We start from the raw sequence: 14,832 nt of genomic DNA on the forward strand, positions 1-14,832 counted from the left end.
ATATAGCCTACAATTTCTCCTGCCTCTAAGAGTCTCTGGTACTATGAGAAAGAGGATGATGGGAGAAAATGAAATGAATAGAGGAATTTTTCCTGAGCCAAGTAACGATCCCTAATTAACAATTGTGATCCATGTTATCAGTAACAAGAATTGACCCAAATGATTTCTCCTAATCTGAAATCGAGTTACACAGCAGCTAGAGCCTCCAGTGGAGTCACAGTATGGTTTTGAGACGTTCTTCTAGAATTAACTAGTAATAATTTAGATAAAAATAATCAAGGCCCACACTTTTCCTGACGTGGCACTATCTTCTTTTTGTTATGACGATCGCGATATACTATTGGCCTTTTGCCAGTTTTCAGTGGTTGGTCGTTCAGTGCAGATATATTCTTTTAGTTTGCTTTCAATAATTACCAAAAGTTAACTACCCTGAATACAGAAAAAGTAAAAAAACTTTTTATTCTACAAAAAAAGCACTTTTAAAGTATGTACCATACATAAGTAATTATATTTTGCTTTAAACAGTAACCTGTTTGTGCATAAAAAATTAAATTTCGTTATCAAAGAATAAAATAAAAATGCAATTTTCTTAAATCATGTCTCTCACGAGAGCTATAAAGTCGTTTAGGCTACATACGGTGTAAGTTCTAGATTTTTATATCTTCAGCCGTTTTTTTTCGGTGTTTTTATATTTTATTTAGGCCTAAGTTTTACTACCGTATTCAGGGAAGTGAACCTTAATGAACTATCAGTTCAACATACAAAAATGTTTTCCAATATTAACTGCACCACCCCTATACAAGTAAAGGCTAATGGTGATGTTCTTGATGAAAACTCTCGAACATCCTTGCCAAGAAAATAGCGTAACAGGTCACTTCCAAGTGTGGACTTTGGGGTAAGGGGAGATTTATCAAAATGATGAGCACTGATCTCAAGTTTTCGATGAAGAAGAAATCCCTAAGTTGTACATCGAGACAGGGTAGCGAATTTTGGAAATGCTTAGATACAACTAAACCCCTTTAAGTGGCGATTTATTGTGACCCCTGTCTGAGGCCCGGAACAATAGAACCGGAGGTGGAAGTTCGTGGTGATCTGAATTTATAACAGTTCCGATCAGGAATGCGGAGGTAGTATAGAGGGTCTTGATGTAAAAATTATTTTAACCAGGAGCAGATATGATAGAAGGTCTAGCGTTTATTGAAGGGAACGAACTTTTTGATTCTCTGTAGCATGGCGGGGAGGTGTTGGTATAGAGAATTTTACAACCTTCTCTGACCTTGAGCACGCCCTGGGAAAACCTACAGTATGTATTCTCCAATGGGACTCTCTTTGGAGGTAGGCTGCAGGTAATTTCTAGCACCCAGTAGGGCGAGTTCCCCACACCTGGTGCGTGAATACACTCCTCTAAGCAGAATGTGTGTAATATTATTGAGGCCGTAAAGTTAATATTCCATGTAATTATAAAAAATAGCTAATCAAACATAAAAATGATTTTAAAAGTCTCCCAAACACTCAATAAATCAATGAGTCGATTAAAATAAAATAACTAAGCCCACCATATGGACTTATCATTATTATGGAGATAAGGAAGTAGAAGTACAAAGGCCCAAATCTTAGGTCATCATGTTGAAGATGACCATCTAAATTTGTGTATAGCTAGAATTAGATATGCTAAAATAGGACGCGCCTAATTTTAATGACCTTCCGAAATCTGTTTTCGGAACCAAAAACTAAATGTAACCAGTGGTATAGATATAGTTGTGTTTACAATTTCATTGCACTATAAATTTATTTGAAAAATACTATTTTTGAAACCACGTAACTAAACTAGTGGATATTATTTATGATGTCAAGAACTATCAAAGAAAAATGTTTCGTTGAATTTGTTAATTAAATTTCAAAATTGCGACCATTTAAAATCTTAAAAATTACGAAGTTTAAAAGCTCGTGACAAAATAACTATTTCTGAAAAATTTATCAATATGTCCAACGATACTTTAAATGTAAAATTCAAGGATGTACTGTCTTAAGTTTCATTCATAATGAGACAACTGTGTGAGTTGTGAATAGTGAAGATATGTCATATTTTTTTCCGAAGTTCTGCCACGTATGAGAATGATAGTCACAAAAAGTTCCTACGAAATGTAATTAAAAATACAAATACAAAAGTACTTCGTAACATGCCAAGAGCGGTGATTATTATGGGATTGTGTTATTCACTTCGGTCCCACAAAATTGAATTCACAGTGACCCGTTATCAAGTGATAACATATCACGAGCTGTGCTCAATCAATGCCGGTATCACACTCTATCAAGTGTCGACCTGAGAACGCAGTCTGCGTCATTGTGAGGCCATTGATAAAATGCCAACAATGCAGGCCGATAAGCCCGTGAGACCGCGGGCTCCTCGGCGATTTGGATTACGGCTTTGAACATGAAACACTCGATCTTAATTAAATACATCCATTCCAATTCAGAACTGAGCAGAGAGTTGGAGTTTTCTAAGTCATCGAACCATTTGATCTATACATGGTCCAGTATGTCACAGTTAGGACTTAAATCTTGTACGAACCTGTACTTGTGAACTTAATATAAAACGTGCACACTAAGGAATATTCTGCAGAACAACGATTTTGAGTTTTATTCGTTAAGAACAATGTCTAACGTCAAACACTAATATGCTCTTATGTTTAGTAGAAGAATCATGGGAGGTGTGATGAAGACGCATCCAAAAGCTTTTTTAGTTAGTTTTTCTCGTAAAGTGTATACTTTTGAGTACTCATAGGTAAAACACAAAAAAGGGATATTTTCCCCCTGCATAATCAGTTAAAACATACAGAAAATAAAAAAAACCTTTCGGTGCTTATTAATATAGCCTCCAAATGAGACAGCTACAGTTATTATAGACTGAAAAATAAGGTCAGAAAATGTTGAAATGTTCTTTTGGGCTATAATAAAGATGGTCACCAGTACAACCGGTACTTAAACCAAAAGCAGTAAAATAAATTTACTTATTTTATTTATAAATTTTACAATTTGGCTCCAACCCATCCCTACCGATTCTCTCACTTTTTCAATGAGATTCCTGACATGTCGAACCACGAAGAAATCCAAAGTTAACCCAAGGCCCAACAAAGTCTATTTAAAAAAAGAAACCTCGCAGTCAAACCTCATATGCCATTGTTCATACTACTTGATAAAAATGGCTATGTTATTTCAATTAGTGTTTGTCTGAAATTTTGAGGATTTATTGCACATGTGTAGATATTTATTTTTTGTTCCGTATGAGGGTAAAAATATTACAGTTTGAGGAACGTTCTAATGTAGCGCAATATTTCTCCTATGAGACCCACTAAAATTTAGATAGAGACAATGCAAATAAATGGCGCGGAAAACGCATTTTTAAATTTAATGTTATAGTCAGTATTTTAGTTATATTTGAATAAGATTGCCAAGATAGAATGCATTTAGAGTTTGGCCAGTTGAACTGTGTTTAGAAGCTTCAAGAACTGAGATCTCTATTTCACCTGTTCCATGGAAATGTTACAACCTTTGTAATTTTATTGTTCATTGTCTTGTTTTTAATTGTAGGTTGATACATTGACGTAGTTAAATTCTCAAATTAAATACAAGACAAATTTAATTGAGGGTTTGTGTTGGTGGTTATGTCCACCGCTCAACAATCTGAAAAGAGACCACAACAATCAGTGTTGTGAGAGCCGTCAACAATGAGGAAGTAGCAAAACTCATCAGGGAGCTGCTGCCCTAGGCGTCTGTTCTCCCTGGAGAAAGGAAAAATTGTCCGCAGCTACTGCTTACATCGTCGTCGTGGGAGATAATGTTCAGTGAAAGATTTAAACACAGTTTGTCTTATAGTGGAGCAATCAATTTTAGGTTCAATAAATGTTTGTACTAGTCGAGTAATTTTTTTCCAAGCCCTATATAGGTTAGGTTAGATTAGGTGATAGGTAGGTTAGGTTAGATGCCTTTTTTAAGAGAGGGAGAAATAGAGAAACGATTTTATTCGGCAAAGAGGGGTAGGAATTTGATGCATTATCGTAGGACGTTTTATAATCATGTCTAAGAATCTGTTAAAGATAAGAATACAAACGTTTAACACAATGTAATCGTACATAAACTAAGACAGGAGAGAGTGACTTATGTTTTATTTATTAAATCAACTTCTTACAAAATTACTTCAACAAAAAAAGGGCTATTGCATTAAAAATTAAAAAAAAAAATATTTTTGCACCCAGAAATTAATTGCACAACCTTAAAGCTCAAAATTTAAATACATATATTAAAAAGTAGTAATTTTGTTTTTCAGTTTCTAACCAAACACAAGAGTTGGGAGTGCTTTTTTTTAACAAAGTAAATATTGCTTATTTCAAATACTACTAAGTTTCATTAACCATTAAAAAATAAACAATATATATAGTTAAAATCAACGCTCATTCAACCTCCACCCTCGTTTCCTTAATATACATCAGATTTAGTATTCGGTGTTTTACATTATAAAAAGCCCATTGAATTAATTTATGTATGGTGTTTGTTTTATACAACTTTTAATTGTAATTAAGTTAATAAGTGATGCATAGTGCTGAATTCCACAGTAAATCGAAGTTGTAACAAGCAACTACTCTAAATAAAAAAACAAATGCTAATTACTCTTTTTATGTGAGACATAAAGAATATGCTCTCTATAAAATGTGGTATATCTACAGTTTATTGTGTGATTAGTGTTGGTAACGCTATAAAGCTATGGTGAGTGCCCTTTTGTCTTATCGCCGACTCACAGGTGCACATCTTAAGAAAGTTCTTTCACAGTTACAAATTTTAAGTTTTTCTTTTATGTATTTCGTTTGTCGCCATCAGTGCTTGCAGCTGTAGCTTCATCTGATAGCCAGAGGCATTAGTGTCAGCTCGTTCGGAGGCCAGAAATACTTTCTAATCTTGTTAAAGTAGTCATAAAGTCTGTTTTACTTGATTTCTATTTCTGTTGTTAAATAACCTTAAAAATGTTTAAGTTTGAGGGATATACCGGAATTTATTGTAAATTTCATTAAAAGGCAAAGTATACTTTAATGAGAGTTTATTATTAACGGAAAATGCGACGTTGTATCCAGTATATCCTGAAAAAGTCTGTAACTCAAATACATTTCATAGGATCAATTTTTAGAATAAAAAGAGCAGGGTTTCAAATTTTTATATCATGCCAGACATTAAGGAGTTGCTTGTATATATTAACGTTCAAAATTCTTTAAATTTACCTTTCATTCATAGTGGAGGAAGACTATTTTGGAAAAGATTAGGCTACCCTTTTTCAGTCGTGTTTACAGTTCTGTACAACGAGTGAGTTACAAGCAGAACAATGGCGAACAGCAAGTAAAACATTATCTACTTTGCACTTTGACTGCAAAGTGTTACGGCGTGTACGACATGTGTAGGAGCCACGTCCGGTGGGAGGGCAAGCAGAGTAAAGCAGCGCCGCGTTTCCGGACACTGTTAAATTGAACGGTTTCTCACAAAACTAGTTTGTTGGAGACCGAAATCGATGGGGAGTAATTAAAAGAATGATTTGAGCTGAGAGGCCGGATGAGAGCCGTTTGTAGAGCTTCCCGACTGGCCTGGCAGGTCGACAAGGTGGGGCGGGGGTAGTGGGGTCCATCCGTTCCCCAGAAACGGATGACCATTTGGCATTCTCTCCTTAGATAGTGCAGGATTGTGATCCCGCTACTCGGAAACCAGATTTTTTTGAAGCGTGGACAAGTATTAATCGATATCTTTGAATGTTCACTGAACGGTTCACAGACTCTTTTCTTGTCAAATTGGAGAAGAAATTCGCATCATGGATTGTGAATGGCTGTCAAAATAACGATGGCCATAAGTCAAGCCAATAACAGATAAACGATTTGATCTACATTGTGAAACGACTGTGTGCATTAAATTTGGCAATCAAATACTTTCGGTTACACCTAAAATTACATAAGTAAATATCTCTGCTAGCGAATACTGTAATGACACTTAGTTATAAAAAGTGTACTAAGAAGGACTGTTTTGGGAAAACCAATATGGAAAACTAAATACAGTACTTTTTGTTAGTCAAAAAGTTGAGGTAAACCAACAGTGATTGTTAGCTTTTACTTATAAACAAGTTTTGGTTCAAAATCAAAATGACCACCCTTCAATCTTTGCGACTTTTTCCAAATTATAATTTTGTTGTAACTTTCTTTTTTTTAGATAAGTGGGATAGAAACAAACTAAACGGAACCATCGCCATAAAAATTATAACAAATTTGAGTTATTAAAAAAATCCATGACGTTTGCCATTTTATCTTATGATGTATGATTTTTGGATCACTTAACCACCAATCATAATTTTGAATCACACAGACCGGGGATTCCTATATCTAATTTCCAACTTGCGAAGAAATTAACATAGTCAGTGTGTTTCATTAAGTTAATGATCCCTTAGTGCTTTCAACATGGCATACTGCAAGGATTATCCATTGGACCAGCATTGTTACGTAAGAAATTCCCTTCCTTTCAAGAAAATAGCCACCAATTAGCAGGACTAAGATGTTGTTTAATGACCAATAAATAACGTCTCAAACACGCACAGAGCACACCCACCATTATCCAATGTATTACACAATGTCTGCGTTGGCGTTTGTTTAGGTTAAAAAAATAACATACACCTATAAGTGGGTAAAACGTGGTCAGAAGTAAATTAATTGTAAACTAGTAAAGTACTGGTATGAATCATGTAGCCCCGTGGTGCATGAGAATCAACTGATGTATAGGTCCTCAGAGCCCAATAATTGATTCTTGCGTGTGCTATCATAAATCACGCGTACTCGGACCGCTCTCAACAAATACCTCCCACTTTAATTGCCTTATTATTTTTCTAATACGACAACTATAATAAATTGTTGTTTATGTCACGAGAATATGAAAAGTGGCGTTTTTGTTCCAGCGGAATATCAAGTGATTTAATGGTTCTCAAGAGAATTTTGTACTTTTGAGAATTTGTGCATCGTTTATTTCCTGTGTGTGGACTGTGTATAAAGGCATTCCATATACGTTAAAAACTGTAAAAATAATTAATAAATTGAGAAACCTCAAAAACTTTGCTTCTTTAATATTAGTTTTTAAATATGTTTGTTGAATGTAAAGTTTCACTTTTTGAAAATTGCATATAAAAAAAAAATATTTTTTTAAACCTATGAAACGTTATTAAGTTAGTGGCCGATTAGTCGAAATTAGGCCGTTTTGGATGTTAATTCTGGCAAATGAAATAACAAGGAAACCTCAACTATCAAACAGAGTAGACATTTCTAATAAACCTTGTGGAGTCACAGTATGGTTTTGAGACGTTATTCTAGTATTAACCCGTAATAATTGTAATAAAAGAATACAACGCCCTCGTCCTTTTCTTGATTTGGCACCTTCTTCTTTCTTCCATGACGATCGCCATTTACTCTTGCCAGTTTTCAGTGGTTGGTCGTTCAGTGCAGATATATTCTTTAGTTTGGTTTCATTAATTAGTGTTTTATTTTGATCTATTGCATGTTTTAGAATACTGAGCATGGAGTTGACACACAACATGGTTATTGTGATTCCTGTCTTGTATGTTCCAGAACGCTCTGCTATGAGTTGTTTATTCCGAATGAGATTGTAGTTATGTTTTAATTTAGTAATCCACCTGCGGAAAAGATCAGATGGCATATGTCGAAATGTAGTGTTAATGATTTATTGCATTACAGAACATAGGCAAATGTTCGGAAAATCTAGTTTCCTTCCATTGCCAAAAACGAACTATAACAAAGAATTCTTCGAATGGTTTTGAACTTATTTTATCAATCAAAGGCCATTTACAGACACGATTCGCTTAAAAAAAATACGTATATATGTGTGTGTGTGTGTGTGTGTGTGTGTGTGTGTGTGTGTGTGTGTGTGTGTGTGTGTGTGTGAGATTGGTGATTTCAAGCACTTTATATCACCAAACAATGTTTATATGGTGATCAGAATCCAAATATACTTAAGTTAGTACCTTGGATTTTTTATGGTGTTTACATTCATAACTAATTTTTTGTAACCCGTTCTGTTATTTTAATTTATGTTTCTTTACTTCAACTAAATTAAACCCTCCAACATCGAGCTGGAGGCTCTAGCTGCTGCATAATTCGAGTTCAGATCAAAAGAAATCATTTGGGTCAGTTTTTGTAACATGAATCACAAATCTTCGCTTCAAACACTGTAGTAACTTCATCTACCGTTCTACGCTGATTCAATGATTTAGTCGCATATTTCAATCCTTAGTGTACTGCAAGTGCAAGTGAAATTAATTTAAAATCATCATTCTGCTACTATAACACGTTTTGTCTTTAGTTTTAATGAAATCTCAAACGTATTTTACTCATTTGTTTGAAGATGTTATTGACGTTGGATGGTTTGAAAGGATAACAGGATTTCGGTCATTTGCCATCGTTATAGGTTATAAAAGGTATAAAACAACGTTTGAAATATTGAAATCTATCCTCTTCGTCAGGAGGGGGAGGTATTAATACATACAAAAGTAAAGAACAGAAAGAAGGGAAAGAAAAGGGTTCAAACAGACCCAAACGCTGCTGGGAGTCCAGTCCAGGCGTTGTCACTGGACAGGATGCAAGTGTCGAGCACAAATCAATCACAAGTACGAGGATCACAATAACACCCCCACCTTCTATTCCAAAGGATCGATGTACTGAATACATTGATAACTATCATGCAACTTACATGTCAAAGATGGCTGGAAAGCAATACAGAGGGAATTACGTGTATATAAAACATTATAACGAAAGAGTACAACATTTCAATAAAGCTTTTAAAAACAACGATCGAAAGTTAAACATCAGAATGTGCCACATTTATATCAAAGTTTAAATTAAGAACGTCCAGAACTGGCCTACATTCCTTAAATTGAGGAACGACATAATATCAAAACTGTATGCAAGCTACCTCAAAGCTTAACTGTAAAGCTGTCTGAGACAAATGAAAGACTTGAAGCCACTGTTGTGGCCCCACTCTACATTGGGGAACAAACACTTAAATATCCTCACGAGTTATTGAATATACCAACTACACGGAACTTCAGTATACAGGAAATCGGCCATAGCGGGACAAAGTAATAGAACTAAACGAGGAACAGAATTCGGCGAAATAAAAGTTCTTGAAAAATGTCCCACTATTATCCAAGGGTAACAAGAAGTGCCTTGGTAATAATTAAGAAGGAAAGCAATTTAAACAAAAAAGACAGCGTCAAATTGTCCAAAAGCAGGAAGCATATTATAATGAAGCCATATTAATAACTTTTGGTAACCCCTTTGAGTGCCACGCGAAGTGGTGGAGGTCATGCAGCCAGTGCCATTCATTTGTGACAGGCCATTCCCCTCAGTGCCAATTACTACTTTTATGTTACTGCAGTATTTTACTAAAAAATTAACATCTTCCTTAAAAATTAACATAATGGGGCACTTTTTGCTTTATTAGACTATTTAGGGCAAGATACAGGCTACAAATTGGTATATATATATTTTGACCATAAATTAAAAAAAATATTTATATATGTGTAAACAAAAATACAAAAAAACACATTTGTTTTGTTTAAGATACAAAAAGTATTTATTTATTTTTGTTTTATTAGTGTTATGTGCCAATTTTATGTTCCCCATGTTAGTTGGAATAAATGTACCAAGTTTCATAAAAATACATTTATATATAACTGAGTTTTGAATTTTTTTATATATTGCTGCAAAATGCTGAAAACCTGCACCAACATGTACGCTTACTCTTGTTCATGTAAAATATATTTAACTAGTTTTATGAAATTAAATCAAGGTAGATTATACAACTATTATTTATTTATTATGAACAGACTTAAATTAATTACTTTGGGCTTATTTCATAAGGCCTATCATACTAAATCCTTCAGATTAAATAACTGATTGAGTGTTTTTATCATATAGGCTAAGAATGAATTGATGTATTTTCGCGGTCAGATTCCGTTTTACACTCGTCGTTATATGGTTCCGCTTCAACCAATCATGATACGGATCCGTCTCCTTCAAGTCAACAGTACAGGCGGTGTGTTTTATTAGCAGTAGCAGTTGACAAGGATTTAATTGTGTGAGCTAATGTACAAAGCGATATGAACTAGAAAACATCGATGTTAGTTACGACACCGTCCGCGCAAACCTAAATACTAAGAAAGCGTCCTCTACAAAAAACATTTAACAATGTTCAGAGAATGTGCTGATGTAGCTGATGTGCTATTAATAAAATGAAAAGAGATGACAGTTTTCACGCATTAATTTAATAAGGGAACTGTGAATTGAACCCGCAGTTATATGAGAATGAACGAGCTATTTTGTGTAATTATTATACATGCTAGAGCTTTTAATCTGAAATTGTTATGCTGAAATGATGACAGGAATCACACCTAATAAAAACTAAGTAAAACCCTGAGGTATATTTAAAAACACATTAGCCTCAACCTTGTATGTAATTTTGTGACATATTTTGAATGAATTAAATTGTGATATGAACATACACTATAGTGTTCTTGTCTCGTACTTTCTTCCTACCAAAAAGACACCGGGATAAATAATCAGCAACACTTTTATATCTCTTGTATAAATATTTGAACCCTTAGAGCGATAAATAAATATGCGGCTCCGATAAATAAATCAATAAAGGCACCTAACCACCGAAACTATCCGGCGAACCGTGGCCCTTGAATAAACCTTACGAGCCGGTTATAATAAAAATATCTTAATGTTTATCCATAAAACCGATATTAAACCTCTAACAATTTAACCCGTTATCTTTGATAGTAGAATTAAGTTGGTGTATCATATTAAAAAAATTAGTTAATGTTAATTCAAACGTGTTTTAGTTTATTTGTAAAATGGAAACTTGTATTGTGTTTAAACGACACAAAACAGTAAACTATGGAAGGATAACAGGGTTTCGAACATTTGCCATCGTTTAGACAGAGATAGCCGTTTAGATATCTATGGTGTGTTGGTTTTTTATACCAAATGTCCTATATTCTCGTCTAACTTCCTCGTTGTTGTTATGTCCAAAAATAGTAAACGCTTGCCGTTATTAACGTCTACGATATATTTTATTTTAGGATGCATACAATTTATATTTTCAAGGAACTCATCCAAGATGTCTTTACCACGAGGCCTCATTGTTCTTGGTGAGACAGTAAAGTTTGTAAAGCCTTTTTAGGCATTTGAAGCAATAAATAAAGAAGCGGTTTGGGTTATATATATATATATATATATATATATATATATATATATATATATATATATAGTGTACATACATATATGTCAGTAAACATAACATCTCAAACTATGAAACAATATCATGAGGCTGAAAATCATACTCAGAGAATACGAACTGCGTTACAAAGGTTTGAGTTTGCAAATTCGGACTATCAGTTTACTTCTTATATATAAATTAATACATTCGGAGATTACCCTTGTTCATTCCGGTTTTGATACGGATGGTACTCAATAAAATAAGTTACTAATTCTATAATAATCAGTTCTGCAATAATTTATTCTTCTTATTACATGTTGACACTAAAAAAGGAAAGCTAAATGTAATAGTGAGCCACAACTAGCAAGTAAAGAGGAAGAAGAAAGTGGTACAAACACGGCAGCAAGTGGGGTCATGATGTCACGACCTCTAGCGTTGGCTTGGCTGGGTACCTGCACTGTCTGCAGGTCTGCACATTCCATCCTGCTCATCTGCCGCTCTGCTGGTGTTCTTATCCCATATCAACTATCCCATTACCTAGCCTTTTTGGCTTTCCCTTTTTTGACTTAAAGGGGCATGTGGAGCATGGTCATTATGATCTTTAACGTATCCTTACCACGGTAGCTGCACTCTATTTGCATAACTGTTCCTTTCCCTGCTCATCTGATGGTCTACGGCTTTGCTAGCTCATCCCTATTTATTCCTTTCCCATATTCGCGTTTATCTCAGGTATTGTAATTTCACATGTGGCAAGATGCGAAGCAATGTTCTCACCGTTTTATAGCGTTGTCTTAATTTTTAACCTATACTCTGTCTGCAGAACTGTATATTCCTTCCCTGCTCATCCTGCTGTACTGATTTTCTTATCCCATCACTACTTGTTCCTTTCGCTTTATCTAGTCAACATTGAGTATTCCGACTTTAAAATATGATAACATGCAGGATTACGTTATTGCATCGTCTTTTTTGTATTATCCAGACTTTCAAATGCCAGCCTTTTTTAATTTTTTGGTACTCTTCTATTCTGGTATTTATTGTTTTATGATTATCCTCACTTCATCTATGGCAATATTTGTTTAAAAGAAATTCCCATGGCAAACGAAGACTTTCTACCCTACGTATTTAGTTATAATCCTCCTATTCTTGATATTGGCTCCTTCAGTGTTTTTTCATTCCATTGCTATACACATTTTCAACCTCTGCTAATGATTTCCTCTCTTCTCCTGCTTGTTGATATGCGTATTTTATCTTTACTACTCTGGTGATGTTCACGCTTATTCGTTTCCTACAAAGTTTAGTTCGGTATCCTGTGTAGAAAATAAAATGTTCGTAAGTTTTTTCTTTAGCTTAAGGGAAATACAAAGTTACAAAACAGTTTTAATGAGTGATATATTATTTTTATCAAACACTGCAGGAAAAATTAATCCTTCTACTGAATTTGATGCATAGTTAATAATATACAATTTGAGTTATTATTAGAATGTTAAAGCCATAGAATTATTTTTTTATCAGCGCAATCATACCACACTATTTAAAAAAACAAATTATGTAGCTGAAAGTTTGCCAAAATGTACAGAAAATACGTTAGAACTTCCTAAATTTTTGTTTCACCATTTTTTTTTTTTTTACTGAAAAATATTACCTTTAAGCCATTGTTAGCATGAATAATCAGTCAAAAAGTCTGTTTCCTTCACATCACTTGCATGTAACTTGTTCTCCGTGAAGAAATTTTTAGAGCACTTAAGAATAACATCTTTAAATCATTAGCTTATTACAAGTCGTAATTTTGTTCATGTGTGTGCTGAGGGAAGAGCAATTGACACAAAAAATATCGAAATCATATTTATTGTTATCTTTATCTCATTAAATGTTAAAGTGGGTAATGGGCAAAGTAGAGCATATTACTGGACATAAACTGCCATTTTTCTTGAAATCTGAATAAACCTTTGAAGAGGCTGCATTATTGTTTCCCAGTTGCAAAGACCGATATGGAGAGAGGATAATAGGATTACATTTGCCATAGTTACATGTTACAAAAATAGAACACAACGTTTCTAGGACTGAAATCTAACCTCTTCCTCAGGCGTTGAAAACGTGAATACATATTCTTCCTTGTCGAAATGGTAGGGCATTATTTGTGCTACATTAATAAGTGAATGATACTGGGGAAAATAATCACTAGAATTTACATATCCAATTTATATTTCCAGCAGTATTATCACTCAAAGTAGCTTAATAATGGTTATTGGATGTATAGCTGTTGGGTATAATAGATTGGAAGGTCTGAATAATAAGGGCAATCTTAATATTTACACTGCCAATTGGTCACCTAATTTTCAATTTTCTGGGCAAAAAGGTGATTTTTATAATTGCTAATGCGCAGAGAGCACTTCGCAGATCGACACAAGTATTTTGAAGAAGAGTAATTCATATAATTTTATATTTAACGAGAACACTTTATTTTAATAATTCATCAATGAAGGTGTTGGCGAATGTATGTAAAATACTTGATTTGTATGCTGTTATTTGCATAACTGAATTTAGTGTATTTTAAATGCTTTGAATTCATAATCGATTTTAACAAATCTTCCTGTTGTACCTAAAAATGCGAGTTAAAATTTGGAAATGTTTGCGAAGGTGACATTTTTTGCGAAGTCTTGAATTAGCTGATTACAACTTTTCTCAGAAACTCTCATCTCATCTTACTTGAGCAATAGATACTTTCACAGTGATTATTATTCGTGGAAGATCCCTTACTAATATTAGATGGAATGCCAATTTAATGCCCATGAATGCGTCATCGGAACAAGTGACGCAAGAACCTTGGTATCGACCTTATCTGTGGTGATAACAAGACTGTCAGCCCTTATTACATGCTTTGTCTACTGATAACAATTGCGATCAGCCCTTATGACAACTGCCGCTCCTGCTACTGATAAGGAATATTAATGAGTCTCCTTCGCTTCACGGCCTCGAGATTAGACTACTAGTAACAAATAAAAGTTTGAAGTAGTTAAAATTATTATTTCGATTATAATTTAAGATATAATATACCAACAGAAATGTTTTATAATAATAATAAGGCAAATTGTAAGGATTATTTAGTTGTATACTGGTTGTGAAGGAAACAGGAATTTTCCGGATATTTTCCATCGTTCAGTGAAACAAAAAATCAGTAACACCACGTTCCGAGATCTTCAATCTGATCTCTTCTTCATGTAAATAACTAACCTAGTACATAATTAAAAATTGGTTTAAAACAAAAAAATCATACTAAAGCATTGTGGCACCTTAAGTAACCGGAAAAATCCTGTTTCCTTCACAATCCTTCCATCGTCAAAAATAAACTTCAAACAAAGAAATTACACTCTACTGGTTTTTCTGAAAACTAGGTTGTGTTTTCTACAATTTGAATTGATTAAAGACACTGGATTGTTTAGTTTGAGGTCAGATGTAGAAGCTTACAGTAACGTATTGTATAATATGTTTCGCTGAACGTTAGCAAAGTATATCACTCCA

Source organism: Homalodisca vitripennis, chromosome 4 (assembly GCF_021130785.1).
Source record: "Homalodisca vitripennis isolate AUS2020 chromosome 4, UT_GWSS_2.1, whole genome shotgun sequence".
Lineage (NCBI taxonomy): Eukaryota > Metazoa > Arthropoda > Insecta > Hemiptera > Cicadellidae > Homalodisca > Homalodisca vitripennis.